This window comes from Trachemys scripta, chromosome 9 (assembly GCF_013100865.1).
Source record: "Trachemys scripta elegans isolate TJP31775 chromosome 9, CAS_Tse_1.0, whole genome shotgun sequence".
Taxonomy (NCBI): Eukaryota; Metazoa; Chordata; order Testudines; family Emydidae; genus Trachemys; species Trachemys scripta.
In genome coordinates, this window is record NC_048306.1 from 66,046,013 (window position 1) to 66,065,422 (window position 19,410).

Genomic DNA, 19,410 nt, shown 5'->3' on the forward strand with positions numbered 1-19,410 from the left:
CAACTTCAGCTATGCGAATAGTATAGCTGAAGTTGAAGTATCTTGGATCGAATTACCTGGGGTCCAGACAGCGCGGGATCGATGGCTGCGGCTCCCCCATCGACTGCGTTACCGCCGCTTGCTCTGGTGGAGTTCCGGAGTTGACGGTGAGCGCGTTCACGGATCGATATATCGTGTCTTAACGAGACACGATATATCGATCCAGGATAAATCGATTGCTACCCACCGATATGGAAGGTAGTCAAGACGTACCCAGTGAGTCAACTGGTGGTACTCTCCCTTATAGGTCTTGCTGAACCCATGGATTAATAGGGGCTTTACTGTTTGAAGCGGCTGTCTTTTACAAGACCAAGATTTTCTGCTATTCTTCACTTCCTACCTAAACTACTATATAGCAATATACAGTGTTAAACAGATGCCCAGTGCCACACAGGTGTGGGTACACTCCAGTGGTAGGTAAGTGATTCCTCTACCATGTATGTATTGTTTAGCATCCTTTGAGTTGAAGAGTTTAGAAACCATTCTGGATAAAACCCTTCTGGACTCTATAAATGTAAAATATTGTATTAGTCTTGGTGTCATTATTAGTGTTATTAGAGCTGTCCAGGAAAGAAAGGGGGTGAGGGAATGTGTGCTTTCTCCCACCACCATCACACACTTTTTTTAAAATTCAAAGTTTCATCAAAATTTGAAAAAAAAATTGACAAGTTTTATAGCTGGTCAAAAATCATGGGGTATTGAGGGTTAGGTGGTGAAAACCAAATTACAAAATTTTGTCAAAGTGGTCCCCGTTTTTTTCTAATTTGAAAATTTCACCATTGACAAAATTTGATCAGCTCTAATTACAACAGTACACTTTAGCCATGTAATCTTAAGCATAGTAAAGGATAACCACTACAATTTAAATGCAAGCAAATCTTTTATCTGTCTTTCCTATTTTGGAAATATGACACAAACTTAATAGCTAATACAGCAATAAAAATGTTACAAGAAGAAATTTATTATACATTAATCTCTAGATTCTGTATTTAGACTGGAAAAGATTACATGATAATAGAGTAAATGCTTTGCTAAGTGTATAAAAACTTAAAATATTGTGTATATCAAATGCAGAGATGCTAAGGAATAAATCTGCAGTGCACTAATTTATCTGATTATAGAATGAACTTTCTTAAATGAAATCTTCTGAAACAAACTTGGCATAGTGAACAGGTCATTATTAGGGGGTCGAGGGTATTTTGGGCAAGCTCAGTATGACCCTAATAAATCATAGCTGTAAACAAGAAGCAATGGGTTTAAACTGCAGCAAGGGAGGTCTAGGTTGGACATTAGGAAAAAGTTCCTAACTGTCAGGGTGGTTTAACAGTGGAATAAATTGCCTAGGGAGGTTGTGGAATCTCCATCTCCGGAGATATTTAAGAGTAGGTTAGATAAATGTCTATCAGGGATGGTCTAGACAGTATTTGGTCCTGCCATGAGGGCAGGGGACTGGCCTCGATGACCTCTTGAGGTCCCTTCCAGTCCTAGAATCTATGAATCCATGAATCTATGAAAGGCTAAAGAGAAACCCATCAAAGTCTCTCTCCACCATGTCTGACACGAGGCCCACCAATGGGCATGGGTAACTACTTCCATTGGGTCCTTTTGCACCATGGATTGGCTCCTAATAGTTTCTTGAGATTCAGAATTTTTTGTCTACAATGGTCTTACCAAGCATTTCTATCTGTATTGTTTAAAAATGTTGATTTGCTATGCTTGGGATTGAAGGGGGTGGATATGTAGAACCATCTTATCAAGTGCTAAAGTTAAAGTTCATTTTAATTACAAGCCAGAAGGCATGTTAACTGGTAAAGTGACATATAAATGGTGTCAGGGAATTTCACATGCTTTTCCCTTGATTAAGGCCATATCTACACTAGAGAGCTTACCGTGGCACAGCTGTAATGATGCAGCCGAGCCTCTGAAAGATCACTTAACTAGCCACTCTTATACTTGCTGGAGAGAGCTCTCCCGTTGATATAACAAAACCACCTCCATGAGTGGCATTTCTGGTGGTGTAACTTATGTCGCTCAGGGGGTGTTTTTTTCTCACCCCTGAGCGCCATAAATTATACAGACAAAAGTGGTGGTGCCTAAAAATGTGATCAACCTAGGTACAACACTTAGGTATGCCCTTTGTGGCATAGCTAGGTCAACCTAACCCCCACTGTAGATGCAGCTAGGTTGATGGAAGAATTCTTCCATCAACGTAGTTGACACCTTTCAGAGAGGTGGGTTCACTGCGTCGACAGAAAAAACAACAACACTTCTGTGAAGCTGCAGCATCCTAGCATAGATGTACCCATAAGTCACCTTTAAAAAAAGACAAGCAGCACTTTCTGGGCCTGATACTTCACTGACTTGCACCATGTGGCATCATTTAAACTTGTGCAAAAATGGTGTCAAGTGCTTCTGTGCATGGGTGTAAATGACTACACAAGGCAGTGGAGAATCCAGCCCTGTTGTTGATTTATAACAGCACTTGTATCCAGCAATCACTACAACTTATTACAGTGCGGTATTAGAGGGTTAGGCCCAATTTTTTATTTTTTTTTTGTTAAGTATTTAAGTGTTGCTATGCTTAGTGTTGCAAGGGCGAGGTGGCTAAGTCTTCATTTTGAAAAGCGATTTAGGCTTTACACTGCTGGAGCAACATCTAAGTTTAACATTTAAAACATTTAAAAATCTGAGCCTGAGCAACTACTGAAATAGAATGTTAACTTTAAAAGGCCTCAGTATGGAACCGATAAGCTATTACTGCAGGAAGAGATTTGTACTGGTTACAGTTCAATTTTTTTGGCAAGTAAATCAGTGTTTCTTAATTTGAGAGATGAGTCCAGCTGGGGAAGATGATTGTCAAACAAGTTCATGAAGTGTTGGACACAGAAGAGGAGCAAGTTGGATAATAAAAGTTTCATGACAAATGCAATTTCACTGAATTCAATAGAGATAAGCCTGGTTTACACGGATGTGTACGTGAGAATAAAAACAGGCCCAAACTGCTTTAAAATGGTGTTCCAAGATTACTCTCATAATACCTGTAGAAAGGCATTTTGGTGCCCTTCAAATGTACTCACATCATTTTCTGAGTTTTTTGAATGCCACATTGAGAAAACCATGTTAAAATCCCTATTATAATCTCAAAAGAAAGCTAAACTCAGAAAATAGACGTCTCCCTTGGTCTCCATATCTAATATGCTCTCCCGAGGAGAAATATAAATGTCTAAATTAGTCCCCCCCCCAATTACCTTATTTTCTTGTTAATAATTCTCTTGTTTGTCCACTTTTGAAGAAAAACAGTATGAAAAAAAATCAAGCATTGCATTCTTAGCTTGGCTCTTCTATCACTCCATAACCTAAAGAGGACTGCAATTTTAAAAAGGATTATCGAGATTAACATGCAATACACCACTTAGGGATGGCATCTTAATTTCAGGTACCTTCAGATCAGTTCTGGTAAGTAAAATTAAGTAGGTAAGTTAAGCAAATCACCTCTGAACTTAAGCCCACAGTGGTTAGTGTGGTTTTAATATTGAGTGAGAATAAAAGAGAACCTTTCTTATTCATAATTTTTCCACCCAGTAACTTTCCCTTTTGCTATTATCTTTGACTCAGTCAATTTGCAGAAGTATAGTCTTCTGGAAATGGTTCCCAGTAAACTAAATTGCTAAGATTTGCACCTCACAAAATGATTCATGGCATAGTCTAGGCTCATGTGTGGAGGTGCAGATTGTCTCTGTTACCTTCCTTGGCTTCTTCCCATCACACAGCCTTTTGCCAGACCATATCTTCACAAACTCATCCCTCCATTCAAGGCAAGGACTCTCAGGACTCTCCCCTGGAATCTCCCAATAAGTCTCAAACCAAAACTACAACTTAACCCAAGTTCTACCTTCCTCAGGCTTGACCTGTCATCACACTTGAATTCTCCTTATATAGTTCCTCAATTAAATGACTCCCAGGGCTCATCTGCTCTACCTCAGAGGCTGTTTTGTATCGCTCGTGGCCTCTTTCCAGACTTCCCTATTCTAGGACCCAACTCTCCCTCTGGGATTCCTCCTTGGCCTGCCTGGTCTTCCCACTCTAACCCTAGAGAGTGATAGCAGAGTTCCTCCCCATAGCTCCTTTCTGCTCCAAAAATTCTTTGTTTAAATACCACCCAGCCAGCTCTTCTTGCAGCTGGGACTCATCTTTAATGACACCTAGCTCACCCTCCAGATACAGCCAGATAGCAAAATTGGCCCCTCGGGCTCACATTAACCTTTTCAGAGACAGTGTGGGGTACATACCTGATCACAACGCATAAAAGTGGGAGAACTGTGTGAAGATCAAAAAGTGTGGAGGTACAGGAAGAAAGGGTAATAAGAGTCTTCAGGGCTCCTAAAAATCTTGAGCATGTAAACAAAGCAGGGCCAGTGCAAGCTGAATCAAACACCCAAATCGAATTCAGGTTACAGATTCTTCTGAATTAAGGGTCTGATCCTGGGCCTATCTCAGTTTTCTCATAAACTCCCATTGATTTCAGTCATGCAGGATCAAGTCCTACCAGACTAATCTGGATTCCAAAGATCTGTCAGACACAAGCCAAGACATGATAGCAACACTTAATTCCCTGACTGGATTTGGGAGTTTACCTGAAATTAATTAAAAGTTACCTTGGCAGAAGATTTTTTTTCTAAAAATCCTTCCAAAAACATATCAGCTCCTTACCTCTGTTTTACCATGGAATGCTGACATTTTCCTTTCCTTCTCCGACTCTGAATTGCATTTCACATGCTGAGGTGGAGAACAGTTTGCCAAAATTATCTGTAAGAAAGGCAAGAGGAAGTGTCATAGGGTAAAAGATGGAATGAAAGGATTTTTTTTTCTTAAAAAAAAAATGCCTTCATAAAATAGGATGCCAGAAAACTTATTTTAATGAAAAGGGCTGTGTCTGCAAAATCAAACCACTTTTAATGGAATAAGGCAGACAACACACTAACATAGTGGATTGAATCATGACTTGGCATCTTGCTTATAGAACAGAGCAGTAGAGCACTTCTGTCTTAATGACCAGCAGCTGATGAATGACTAGTAGCTTAAGACTAGCTCAAGCCTCGATGAGGGATTTGAGCCTATGAGCATCATCAGTTTTTGTCAGTTCTTCTTTGTCTCATCCATGGAATCTTGAAAGATCCCACAAATTTGGTTTCTCAGTCATCCTTAGCTAGGCTTTTTTCTAATTGTGCTTCAGTTACTCGGAAACCATCTATTTGGCAAGAATTCTCCTGTATCCCCCTCTTCCTAAATTGTATATTTTATTGTAGTATTCACAGCTGACATTGAGCCAGATTCTAATTATCCTCCCTTCACTGACTAGCACCTTGCTACACAAGGGAGCAGAAGGATGCTGCTGTCCATTGATGGCCCATGCGCACAAGTTGGATGGAAGGTTCTTGCATCCTTTTCATTCCCTCGTGCACCTACACAAGGTCCATCACAATGAAGCTCTTTCTGAAGCAGACCTCACACTCAGATGTCAAGGGAAGACATCAGCTCATTTCCACGACTATACCCCCACCACATTCAGAAGCCCACTACAGCTCCCTCAAATAAAATATCTGGACCCACAACTAACTATGAAAAACATTTCTCTAATAATACATCCTTGAAGAATCTCTTTTTTAAATCACGTCAGATCCTATATCTAACAGTCATCATCATCATCAGGAGGTTTCACTCACACCCAGACGAAGAAAATATTTATAAGTGGCTGATCAAAAAGGTTTAGTTCTTGTGAGCTAGACAAATAATAATAAATGATCCCGCCTGAAATTCTTAAATGTTGAGTATTCCAAAGCAAAAGCTCAGCTGAAGTTCAGCCTTATGTGTGTGTGATCAATTTAGTGTCCAAAAATAATAGTTTTGCCTATTAAGAAAAGATACATATTGAAATCAGGGATGGTTTGTGTTTCAAAGGCTGAACATCAGTAACGTGCCTCAAGAACAGTGTTTTTTGGCAGATCACTGGCTTTCTGCCCTCAAGTTTCTTTAATACCAGTATTCTTAACTCTTCTTATTTGAATCACCGCACTTCTAGGGTAGATTTGCTGGTTTTCACCTTGTCATCTTTGGCCAGCTTGTCCTTCCCTCCACTAACACAAGTCGATACCACACCATTCTATTTTGTTGTGAGCATCTTCTTTCCATTTCTGACCAAAGAGTTTTGTCAAGGGATCATCCCAGCGCATTTTTGATCTGCTCAGCAGTCGCTTGTGGTCTCTGGGGATCCAGTCACTGATGCGTGTTGTATACCTATTGTCTTGCCCGCAGACTACATGACCCGCCCATCTTCACTTTGTGTCGTACATTGCCTGCACTACATCGGTCATCTCTGTACGCCTTCTGATCTCCTCATTCGGTATATGATCACGGAGCAACATTTGCCTTTCCATTGCTCTGTGGGTGACAGTGAATTTTTCTTCCTCCATTTTCGTCGTTGACCAGCTCTCTTCTCCGTATATCATTGCTGGCAGAACAGTGGAGTTAAACAGTTCTTTTCTTTTCTTCATGGGCAGTTCATCATCCGTTAGAGATGTCTTTAGTTTGTTAAAATTTGCCCAACCTGCCTTCCCCTTTGAATGAGTTATCTCTGATAAGCTGATGACCCAGGTAAATATATTTGTTGACCTCCTCTATCTCTTTCTTGTTTATAGTGATGATTCCTTCTGCACAATGCTCATTCCGCATTTGATGGTTTTACCCTCTGAAAATGCAAATGTGATTTCATCAGCAGCACTTGGTTCCTTTTATATAGTCCCTTTCATGATTGAACATTGAAAGATTACCTGAGGAACTGCATGATGAATGACCAGTTAAGGGACTGGGTGTCATGGCTACTGAAAAATAGTTGTTCAAGTCTCTTGCTCTGAAGGGAGTTGTCAACAGATTTTCTGCTGTTCACAACAACAGGCACATTCAGCTTCAATAAGGTAACTAGATTGTTACCAATATCATTTATCCCCATTCTATAAAGTATGTGCTGTAAAATCCTTGCTTCCCCAATAATGGTCCTCACCACCCCTTCGCTCCCCCGCAACTAATTATTCTAGCTTCACCTCTGGGTGTCTGTCACCAAACCAGCCATTATTGCATTTACTTCTTCAGTTAGACTAATTAAAGCAGTGTCTTCAGTCCCCTGATGAGCTCAAAATAGTAGCTTCCTTGCCTGAAGGAATTATGTGCAAAGAACAAATTGAATCAGTTCATTGACACCACTGACATGAACTCTGATCTTAAATGGCTCATCTTTAAGGTTTTTGTGAGTTACCTATGTGGCAACTTCTATTCTACGCCCTGAGGATTTTAAAAGATACAGTTACCAGAAGACAGAGCTTTGGGGGTATAGGCTGGATAACTTGTATTTGGATTAAAGATGGATTAACCTAAAAGTGCTATTTTGGTGGTAGATTCAGTTTGGCTTTGTTCTAACTACAACCAGTTTTTAGAATCCTACTCTTGTGGATGCTTTCCAAGAATAGCAAACCTTTCCAATTGCCTAATATAAAAGATTCAAAATAAAACAGTGGTATGTCATAATTGTATAACTTTTGTTGCTTGTAAAACCAGTCATAATGCAGCTGGCTAACATCTTTGGGAAACATACTACTAAGGTTTCCTTTCTGTAACACTGCTCAATGTTGTAAAAATAAAAATGAATTACATAAAGTGGTCCTGAAAGATTGTAAATATGACTATTAATTCTAGAATAGTTCACTGATCTGCTGCCATGGATTAAGAATAGGAGATTTGCTATGTCCCAGAGGACATCACCACACTGCACCAAAAAGAGCATTTGTTCCAAAAGCAGATTCCATAGGATGACATTCCCCTTAATTTCTTCCTTGCATAAAGGCTTGTCTACACAGAGACTTAGTAAACAGCAAGTCTGGATGTAAATCTACAGTGCACTATCCTGCCGTACACTATATGGCCATGTGGACCCTGCTGACTCACACTAAAAGTTCTGTAGCATGCTTTGATGTACTACTGTTTCAAAACAGAGTGCCAGAGCATTTCCATAGAGAAATGGAAGAATAAATAAATGGATTGGATCGAAACCATCAAAGGTTTATGTTCAAGACCTCATTAGTTTTAAATGCCTTGTAGGGGTGGTAGTAATTCTGGTTCAAATTAAAGATATGTCTAAAATGCAAAATTCAGATTAGATGTGAACTTCTCTACAGTTCACGGCCATTAGGCTTCAGAGTTGATTCAATCCATTATAACAGTAGAGGCCAGGTGAAAAGGTCCAATCCCAAAGAATCAAGGTGTTTGGCTTTGGGGGGTTGACTGGGTCCTATCTCTAGTTCACATATGAACATTTGATCACTTCAGTGTCTGTGGATGTTCAGAGATAAAGGGGACTGGGTTGCATAGCCAAAGCCTCTCAGTTCCTATAGACCTTAAGTTTTAAATATATAAGGCCTAGGATAGCACCAAATATTTGGCAGTGATGAAAGGCTATTGGCTTGCTTCAGGTCCCACAGAACTACATACACTACCTAATCCAGAATTTGGAGATTCGAGACTATTGCTGAACTTGTTTAGACCATCTGCCATAGTTTTCTATGTTGTGATCTGGATCTGCCATTGAAATCAATGGTAAAATGCTTGAAGAAGGCCTTTACAGTTGGTGAGGAATACCCTATATCAATATAACAAAGATGTGTTAGAACCATTGCAGTTTTTCAGATTTTTTTCATGGCCAGGAAGTAGATATAATTTACTGAATTAGTTTAGTTAGAGATAAATCTAAATGTTGGTAGGACTAAAGCAATAGTAAGTCAACAGTAGAGATGAGCAAATCATTAATAAATAATTTATTCTAGAAATTTCACCTTATGGAATACCTGCAAACAGGTTGTGAGTTATTCAAAATATTTGTTATTAACATTCATTTATTAAATATCCAGGGTTTCTTTTAACTGCATTGATCACAAATATTAAAAAAGCAAGTTATCTCAGTAAGTTAGGTTTGGCCAGATAAGTCACATGGTATTGGTTTATAATAAGCATGAAAGCACCTCTATCATGAGTGTTGCCATGCGGAAATTTAATATTTTAGTTCCTGCAAATTCTACCATATGTGACCTTGAAATTTGCTTTCCACAAACATTTATGTTAAAACTCAGTCAGATAATCATAGGAAGTGAACACAAAAGAGGCAGGAGGATGTATGAAGCAGATTAATGTAAAATGTTGACGTTTATATATAAATAATTTTCTTCTATTTCTGAGCTCTGATCAATAGGATCCGATGTAAATCCCAGTGATCCTGGTATGACTTACATACTCATATTGCGAAGGGAAATGGCCTTCAGACTTTTAACAAACAGTTAAAATAAACCCATCTAAGAAACTTATGTTATAAAATAAATTTCTTGTACATGCTTAAGTTGAATAAAACTACCAGAGGTCAGAATTTGACCTTGTGTTTTACTTAAAGCGATCAGTAAAAGCAACATGCCTTCTTTGCAATGCAGTTATATTTCTTGGAATTGCTATATAATGAGGCCCTATGTGTGTGGGATTTGCTATTAGTTTCGGCATATTAATGTGTACTGTGTCAAATATGTGACTTTTAAAGAGGATTGTAATGTGCTATAAAGTATTATAGAAAGGTAAAACACAGAAACATACTGAGTTGGGATCTAGAGAAGTATTTGTTAAGTACAATAAATCTGTATTGAGAACAAACGGTTTCCATCCAACCCACCCCAATAAAGAAACCAGTCCTGTATAGTTACCATTTTTAAGAGTCATGACCAGATGTCTTGATCATTTAATTGGGGCTACACTTAGTTTTCATTGAAGCTTTTGCTGAAACATTTGAAATGAGGTGCCTGTGCGAAATCCAATGCATGGAGGCTAGATAGACTAGGAATTGACAATATCTATAGAAGACTGAGGACATGGCTACACTACGAAATTAGGTCGATTTTATAAAAGTCAATCTTTAGCAACCGATTTTATACAGTCGATTGTGCATGTCCCCATTAAGCTCATTAGGTTGGCAGAGTGCATCCCCAATACCGTGACTAGCATCGACTCACGGAGTGGTGCACTGTAGGAAGCTATCCCACAGTCCCTGCTGCCCACTGGAATTCTGGGTTAAGCTCCCAATGCCTGATGGGGCAAAAACATTGTCGCGGGTGGTTTTGGGTACGTCATCAGTCTCCCTTCCTCCCTCCCTCCTTCCTTGAAAGCAATGGCAAACAATCATTTCACTCCTTTTTTCCTGGGTTACCCATGCAGACGACATACCATGGCAAGCATGGAGCCCACTCATCTGTACACTGCTTTTGTGAGCATTGCAAACACCTTGCGCACAATCCTGCAGAATGTGCAGAGCCTATCTAGGAGCAGCCAGCATGAGGAAGAGTGTGAGGAGGACATGGACACAGACGTTCCTGAAAGCACGCGATGTGGGAATTGGAATATCATGGCATCATTGGGGCATGTTGATACAGTGGAACGTCGATTCTGGGCCCAGCAAACAAACACAGACTGGTGGGACCGCATAGTGTTGCAGGTATGGGATGATTCCCAGTGGCTGCAAAACTTTTGCATGCGTAAGGCCACTTTAATGGAACTTTGTGAGTTGCTTTCCCCTGCCCTGAAGCGCAGGAATACCAAGATGAGACCTGCCCTGACAGTTGAGAAGCGAGTGTCGATAGCCCTGTGGAAGCTTGCAACAACTGACTGCTACTGGTCAGTCGGGAATCAATTTGGAGTGGGCAAATCTACTGTGGGGGCTACTGTGATCCAAGTAACCAGGGCAATCACTACTCTTCTGCTAAGCAGGGTAGTGGCTCTAGGAAATGTGCAGGGCGTAGTGGATCCCTATTTTGGCACCATACCACCTTGTCAAAGAGTACATAAACTGCAAGGGGTATTTCCCATTGGTGTTGCAAGCACTGGTGGATCACAAGGGCCGTTTCACTGACATCAACATGGGATGGTCGGGAAAGGTGCATGATGCTTGCATTTTTCGGAACTCTGGGCTATACGGAAAGCTACAAGAAGGGAATTTCTTCCTGAACTGGAAAATTACCATTGGGGATGTTGAAATGCCAATAGTTATCCTTGGGGACCCAGCCTATCCCTTGCTTCCATGGCTCATGAAGCTGTACACAGGCAGCCTGGACAGCAGTAAGGAGCAGTTCAACTATAGGCTGAGCAAGTGCAGAATGGTGGTAGAATGTGCCTTTGGACATTTAAAAGGGTGCTGGCACAGTTTAGACCTCAGCAAAAGCAATATTCACATTGTTATTGCTGCTTGCTGTGTGCTCCATAATATCCGAGAGTAAGGGGGAGACATTTAGGGCGGGGTGGGAGGTTGAGGCAGGTTGTCTGGCGGCCAATTTTGAACAGCCAGACACCAGGGCAATTAGAAAAGCGCACTGAGGTGTGCTGCGCATTAGAGAGGCTTTGAAAAACTGTTTCATGACTGACCAGGCTATGGTGTGACAGTTGTGTGTGTCTGTCCTTGATGCAAAGCCACCCCCTTTGGTGAATGTACTTCCCTGTAAGCCAATCCCCTGTCCCCCTTCGACCACAACTGGCACAGGAAATAAAGTCCCTATTGTTCTGAATCCATTCATTCATTAATTTATTTAAAAAAAACTTGAGAGCACCGTCAATGCTGACTAGTAAAAGGAAGCCCAGGTGTACAAAGGGTTTGATAATGGGCTGGGGTGGGGGAGGAGGGAAGGACAAGGCCACATTGCTTATCGTAGCCACACTACAAATCAAAGCTGTTAGAATGACAGTCTTCTATTGCTTGGGCTATCCCCTGGAGTTCAGTGGCAGGGTGCCTGGAGCCTCCCCCCGACCGCCCCACATTCTTGGCATCTGGGTGAGGAGGATATGGAACTTGGCAAGGAGGGCAGGCAGTTACACAACGGCTGCAGCGGGAGTCTGTAGTCTAGTTGCCTTTCCTGCAGCTCCACCAGATGCCTCATCTGTCCGTTTGCTCCCCCTTAGCCTCAGCATCTCTTCCTGCATGTTATGATCATGCTCACTGTGTGCTTTTCTGGCCTCTGCCACCGAATGCCTCTATGTATTCAGCTGTGCCCTATCAGTGCAGGAGGATTGCATGAGCTCTGAAAACATGTCATCACAAATGTGGTTTTTTCGCCTTCTAATCTGTGATAACCTCAGCGCTGGAGTTGATGCGGGGAGCATAGAAACATTTGCAGCTACAGGGGGGAAAAAAAGAGAGAATAGACTTTACAGAAGATACATTTCTGAGAACAAAAGGGAGATTCTTTCTCAGTGAATCAAGCAATTCACAGCAGACAGCACATGTGTTTTAAGTACAAGGTCACATTTTGCCTTTTATATTGAGTGCCTGCCAGTATGGTGACAACACACACAACTGGGCAACAGAATTCAATTTGCAGGCAGCTATGGTAAGCAGAAGGGTACGTGGGGTTGGCTTCTTCCGCATTCATGTGGGAATGGTTTCAAACTGCAGTGCCCTCCTTTCCCATAGCAACCAATGCCGGTTGTGTTTGTCGTTTAAAAGGAGGGGCTGCGGTTTTGGGGTGGATGTGCAGCAGGTGCACTGTCAGCGTGGATTCCACACACACACCTTCCCCCACAGTGTGGCTATTCTCCGGGATGATCCCTTTTAGCCAAGTACAAACAGCCCCACATGACCGGGGTCTAATGTGTCGGGGATCAGGAAACAGAGGGGATTACTGTTCCCTTACAAAACTTCCCCTATTTCAACCAGGTGACCATGAATGATACCACTCTCTTGAGGCTGACACAGAAAGATAAAGACCAAATGTTGACCAAAACCCAGGACCATTCTCTGCCATGCTTTGTGCTGCAATGATTCCAGACCACTTGCTACTGGCTTGGTGTGGTAAAGTGTCCTACCGTAGAGGATGAAATAAGGCAGCCCTCCCCATAAACCTTCTGCAAAGGCTTTCAGAGTATCTCCAGGAGAGCTTCATGGCAATGTCCCTGGAGTATTCCCACTCCATCCCCAGACACGTAAACAGATGTTTCCATTAGCTGTACTGGCCACGAATGCATCCCATTTGTTCAGGGCAAATCAAACATTAAACACAATTGCTTTTAACCCCGAAGTGTCATTACAAATGTGCACTCACCAGAGGTGCCTTCTCCACCATCAGAGTCTGGGAAAAATAGGCCCTGGAGGGGTATTGGCTCCAGGTTGAGGAAAAGATCCTGGCTGCTGGGGAGAACGGATTCTCCACTTGCTTGCTGCGAATTCTCCTCCTCCTCCTCAAAATCCTCATCCTTGTTCCTGAGGCTGCCACCTTGCAAGTGTCCATGGAGAGTGTTGGGGTACTGGTAGGGTCCCCCCCCTAGAATGGCATGGGGCTGATCATAGAAGCAGCATGTATGGGGCTCTGCCCCGGAGTGACCATTTGCCTCCTTTGTCTTTTGGTAGACTTGCCTGAACTTCTTAATTTTCATGCAGCACTGCTGTGCATCCCTGGTGTAGCCTTTCTCTGCCATGTCCTATGTGATTTTGGAATATATATCAGCCTTTCTTCTGCTGGTTCAGAGTTCTGCCTGCACAGATTCTTCTCCCCATACAGCACTCAGATCCAGTGTCTCCCGTTTGTCCATGCTAGAGCTTGTTTGCGATTCTGAGACTGCATGGTCAACTGTTCTCCTGAGCTCGCCACGCTGAACAAACAGCAAATGAATTTCAAAAGTTCCCGGGGCTTTTCCTGTGTACCTGGCTAGTGCAGCAGAGTTGAAAGTGCTGTCCAGAGCGGTCACATTGGAGCACTCTGGAATAGCTCCTGGAGGCCAATATCATCAAATTACACAGTGCCCAAATTCGACCCAGGAAGGTTGATTTTAGCGCTTCTCCACTCATCGGGGAGGAGTACATCAGTCGATTTTAAGAGCCCTTTAGGTCGGTGGAAAAGGGTTGGTTGTGTAGACGTATTCATTATAAAATCGACCTAACTGGGCTAAATTCAACCTAACCTCGTAGTGTAGACCAAGCCTGAAAGTTCAGTGGATGGACTACAATCATCTAAATGTGCCAGCTATAATGATTTGGCTCTGTTGCTAGAAAGACTCTGTTCTGACTGCCTACATTTATTCTGTATGGAAGAGTACATGGAGACAGAGGCCATGGACATACAAGGAAACAGTGGTATAACATAGTATATAAAACCATCCAGGCAACCCAACAGGTTCAAATGCTGTCTCAAAACAGAAGAGGATGGAATATGCTTATAATCTTGGCCCTACCCAGTCTTGGCATTTGAAAAAGGAGGTACAAAAAGGAGGAGGAGGAGGATACACCTAGATGGCAGCTCAGTGCCTCATTTAGTCTATGGTATTAAAAGGTTTTTGTTTGTTTTTACAAAGCCCAGTGCAATAATTTAAATGCTGAATGTGTTTGGAAAGTGACACAATGTTACCCAGTGCAGCACTCAACACTAACATCACATCATATGAATGGGATTCTGAATTATAGCAGTGCCAGTAAAACAGTGATATGATTGACAAACAGAGATTAACCTGGACAGTTAGAGTAGGGTTTAAAAATGCTGAGCCCTAGACCAGCTGTGCTCCCACTGATGTCAATGGAGTTTTGTCACTAACTTCAATGGGTGCAGATTTAAAACAATGATGGGTATTTCTTTAAAAATCTCACCTTTAACTTCTTTGATACAAAAGAGGAGAAAACCAGTTCTACTATTTACCCCAACCACCGTGTGAGATAGTTTACAGTACTTTGGTTTGACATTTTTCTCTAAAGAATGGAGCAGTAAAGCCCTTCCCTCTAATTTAGTTGCACAGCCATGAGGAGCTCTAACTGAGTTCAGGCCCTTGAAGTCAGAATCTTCAAACTCAGCAATGATGTTGCACAAATCCTTAATAAGCACTTGTTTATGCATTTAAATTGGAGTCTTGCTGATAATAATTTTATTGATCTCAGGCATAACTATTTCTTTTATTTTATAATTATTGCTTTTATTAAGCAGCTTCTCTGAAAATATCACCCCCTAATACACAAGCGTACACAGATTGACTGCATTTTATTGTATAAATAATTTACTGTATGAACTGGATCTTTTACTTTAATCTCCCAGTGGGAGGAGGTACTGCACTCTTAGCTCTGATGGTTCCTCTAGTTGGGACATGCGTTTTCTTTCTTTTTTTCCCCTCCCACAGCATGGAAACCCTCTTAACCACAAAGATTGTCTTCTGGACCAACTTCACACTCTGATTTCCCATTTACGATTGTGCAGAACACTGTCTACCCTGTATGGTCGCCTAACTTTCTGATGAGAGCTTCCATGCAAAAATATTAGGAAGGTAATTCATTTAAATACCTTTTAATGCATTTTATAAACTAAAAGCGAGTACAACCAACTTCATGTGATCAGCAAATTTTCCACCGATCACCAGTAAGTGTGAGGTCTATGGACCACAGTTTGAGCAATCCTGCTCTGGGGAAACATGAGCAAGACCAGGGAGATTTAAGACACAATAACTTGCAACAGATGTCTTGCACCAGCCTCATCTTTTCCCATCAATAAGTTGAAATCCCAAATATTAAAGCTGCCTGGGCCTTTCTTTTCCCACTCAGACCTTTATTATCAAACCACTATACATTTTATTAAATAAACATGCAAAGCAATGTCGTGTCATTATTAGATAACTACAAGGGATGGATGCCCTATGACTACATCACTGGGATGGACCTCAGGAGAGCTGGATTCATTTCCTAGCTTTGCCACTGACTTCCTGCATGACCTTAGTTAAGTCCCATAGGATCTGATCGAAAGCTCCTTGAAGTAAACTGAAATACTTTAGTGGGCTGTAGTTCAGGCCTTAAATCTTTGTATCTCAGCTTCTCATATTTTATTATACCCAATTAATATTCTCTTTATCCCGTCCTTTGTCTGTCTTGTCTGTTTGGATTGTACACACTTTGGAGTAGGAATTCTCTCTCACTTAGGGCTGCCCAGAGGGGGGGGGGCAAGTGGGGCAATTTGCCCCAGGCCCTGGGCCCCGCCGGGGCTCCGCAAGCCCTGGCTGAGAATCCCTTCCCTGGCTAGAGGCACCTTTTTAATTTTTACTCACCTGGCGGCAGTCCGGGTCTGCAGCGGCACTTCCGCGTCGGGCCCTTCAGTTGCTTCTGGTCTCTGGCTGCATTTCGGTGGCATTTCGGCAGCGGGCCCTTCAGTGCTGCCGAAGACGCGGAGCGAGTAAAGGACCCGCCGCTGCCACCGCCACAGACTCGGAGCGCCGCCCGGTGAGTACGAGCGCCACAGCAGGTGGCACCTTTTTTTATGTCTGCTCCCCCGTTTTGCCCCAGACCCCCTGAATCCTCTAGGCAGCCCTGCTCTCACTATGTGTTTGTACAGTACTAGTTGGAGCCCGAAAGCTCTGCCATAATACAGACAACAACTCCATCAAAATTGCAGTATGCTCCAACTTCTCCCTTCAGAAAGGGTTTTTAAGTGGATCTGGTTGAGAATCTTCCAATGGAATGGTATTCTGACTGAAAATGCAGTTTTTGTAAAATCACAGCTTTTTGTGGGAAAATGTTTATCTGTCATGAAAAAATAAAATATTACTAGATTCACAGAAATAAGAACAAATAATTTGAAATTATCAACATAGTTTAAATATTTAGTCAGTATTGGTATTGTTCAGAATAGTCACCACTAAGTGGATTAACTTCCTTAAATTCACAACCCTTAAAGTGTTGTAAACTTTGTGTTTTAATGAAAAGAGATTCTGGAACCTTGGGAAATATTAATAAAACATCTGAAGGTACCCTTTGAATCCCTTCTGCACAGGAAAAAGATTAAAATGCTATTGACACAGTGTATCCTCACTATTCACAATTAGCCACACAAGAATGGTCTTAGACAATTGACTCAACTATGGAGATCATTGATAAAGGATTGGAAAAGGTCATCCTAAATGCTGCCCTTTAGGCAGTTTGGGCTTGAGTGGTCCTGTCCTCAGCTTATTTTCTATGGTCCATGGCTTTTAGGTGGATATGAAAAGACCTTTGTGCAAAGCAAGTATTTAGACATCTCTGCATGACCTTACCCTATTTTTTAAAGATTCTAGACAGGCCTCATCTTTGTGGCTAAGGTCAAATGTGATACATCTTGAAAAGAATATAAGAGCTGCTGAAAAAGTTAGGGAATGAGAAGATTTCTACTCTTTAAAGCTCTCAGTCATGAAGCTACTGTACCTTTCTGTGCTAAGAATAAGATCATGGGATCCCTGTTCCTTTGAGGCTAATTGAGGGGAGGGGGGATAAATTCTTTAAAAGTGCATTTTATTTTCAACATGTTGATCTGGCTAACTTGAAAAAAAATACATCCCTATTTCTATACATTTTTGTGGGAAGCACGTTCACTAGTCTCAATGGTATCTGGAAAGATGCACATTCACAAAAGAAGGAAACCACATAGAATATAGTAGTATTTGAGAATGACATAAGAGTTGTGTTGTAAAATGTCTTCCTTCTGAATAATTTTTATACTGTTTTGGAGGCTGGGATGGGGGTGGGGAGGTTGAATAACATGTAAAGTGTATAATAGTATGTTTATTACCTTTTCTTCTTTAGTATCCTAACATTGCAGTTTCTTTTTAGAACACTTAAGTCTTTGCATACTTTAAACATCTATACTTTTGATACCCTATTATTTAAATTCCTTTCCAAAATGATCAGCTGGAATGCCCTCTGCCATCCCGGGTCTCAAAATTAAAAAAAAAAATCTGAAACATGTTGAAGATAAAAAATCACGTCAAACTAATTAGAGCAATGGCATTTATCAGAAACATATTGTGAGTGGGAGAAGCTTCAAAAAGGCAGGAAAGGAGAAGTGAGAAGACAGTGATTTCCCCTCATATTTTGGTTGAAATACTGCACTTAAGACATGTGCCCATGTAGTTACAAGTTCAGGAAAGAGGAGAGCAGTGCTAACCACATGCATAGCACTAGAGATGCCCTCTTGATGTAGGGTAGGAGGGCTATGTTTGGTGTTTAAAATAGGTGCAATTTGTGCCACTAACTAGTCCACACTGCCATGTGCTACTTGTAATAGCCAGTTGATGGCCTAGTCATGCCCTCTAGGTGCCAAACTGTGTCCCCCTGTGGCCATTGAGCATTGGTGTGCATGTTAGCTGGGGCCCGCTCTCTACCGCTCTCTTAAGTACTAGCTAATATTACCCATTGTGCTAGGCACTGTACAGTATTTCTATATTAGGGACCACTTGGAATGGTCTTGGGTCTCTTTTGAAATCATATTGCTCATTCAACTAAGAAAAGCTTGGGTACTATGCCAAGAAAAATGGGGCCAGTGTGCCAATAAATAAGTGGCATTTCTTTTTGGTAGTTTATCTGCTATTAAACTTCAATCAATAGCATTAGTTTTGGTTTGAATTTTGTAATGTGCAGAGGACACTGATTTGTGCTGTTGGTGAGATCATATGCATTAGATTGCAATATTAAGTTCCATTTTTCTATAAATATTTGGAATAGATGCACCCCTCCCAAGTATTAATCTGAATCACCATGCCCCTCTGGCTTTTGTGGGAGCCTCCAGGACTCTCAAGCTCAACTTTGTTTCTCATTTTAAAAACAAACAAAACAAATATGTATGTTGATGCTAAACATGACCAAAATTCATTCCATGGACCTCTAGGGGATAACATGAGAGATTAGTCTTCTGATCTCCAGTTGGCTATACTATTGTTTTCTTCTTGTCACTCTGTACTGAACATGGTACAGATAAGAACATACATACATATACTAGAATAACTACTCCAGCCAATGTTAACAATAAGGCTGAGATTTTCAAAGCCACCCAAAGGGGAGACATGCTCAGTTCTTGTTGGTAACTAGGCAGCCAAGTTCTTTGCGTGGCGTTGAAAAATCTCAGCCTAAACTAGAACTGGATGAAAGTTTTCAGTCAAAAAAACATTTTTTCCCAAAAAATGAAAATTTTCACAGAAAATTGTTTCTTTCAAAAACATTCAATGGAAAAACCAAGTTTTTCCCCAAAACTATCCCACTCTTTTCTCCTCCCCCTTCAGAAACTTCATTTTTGGGAGGCGGGGGGAGAAAACCAAAGTTTTAAATGCCATGCTTTTCTTCCATTTCTCCACCCCATTTTTGCCTTTGGCAAAATAGAAAAAAGGGACTGGGGAGAGGAAGCGGGAGTGAGGATTTTGCTTTGTTTTGGCCTCCATTTTAATTTGAAAACTGAAAAAAAAAAAAAAACAGGAAATTTTGAGGAAAAAAACAACTTCTTTTCAAGCTTTCCCATGTATAACAATTGGTATTTTTGA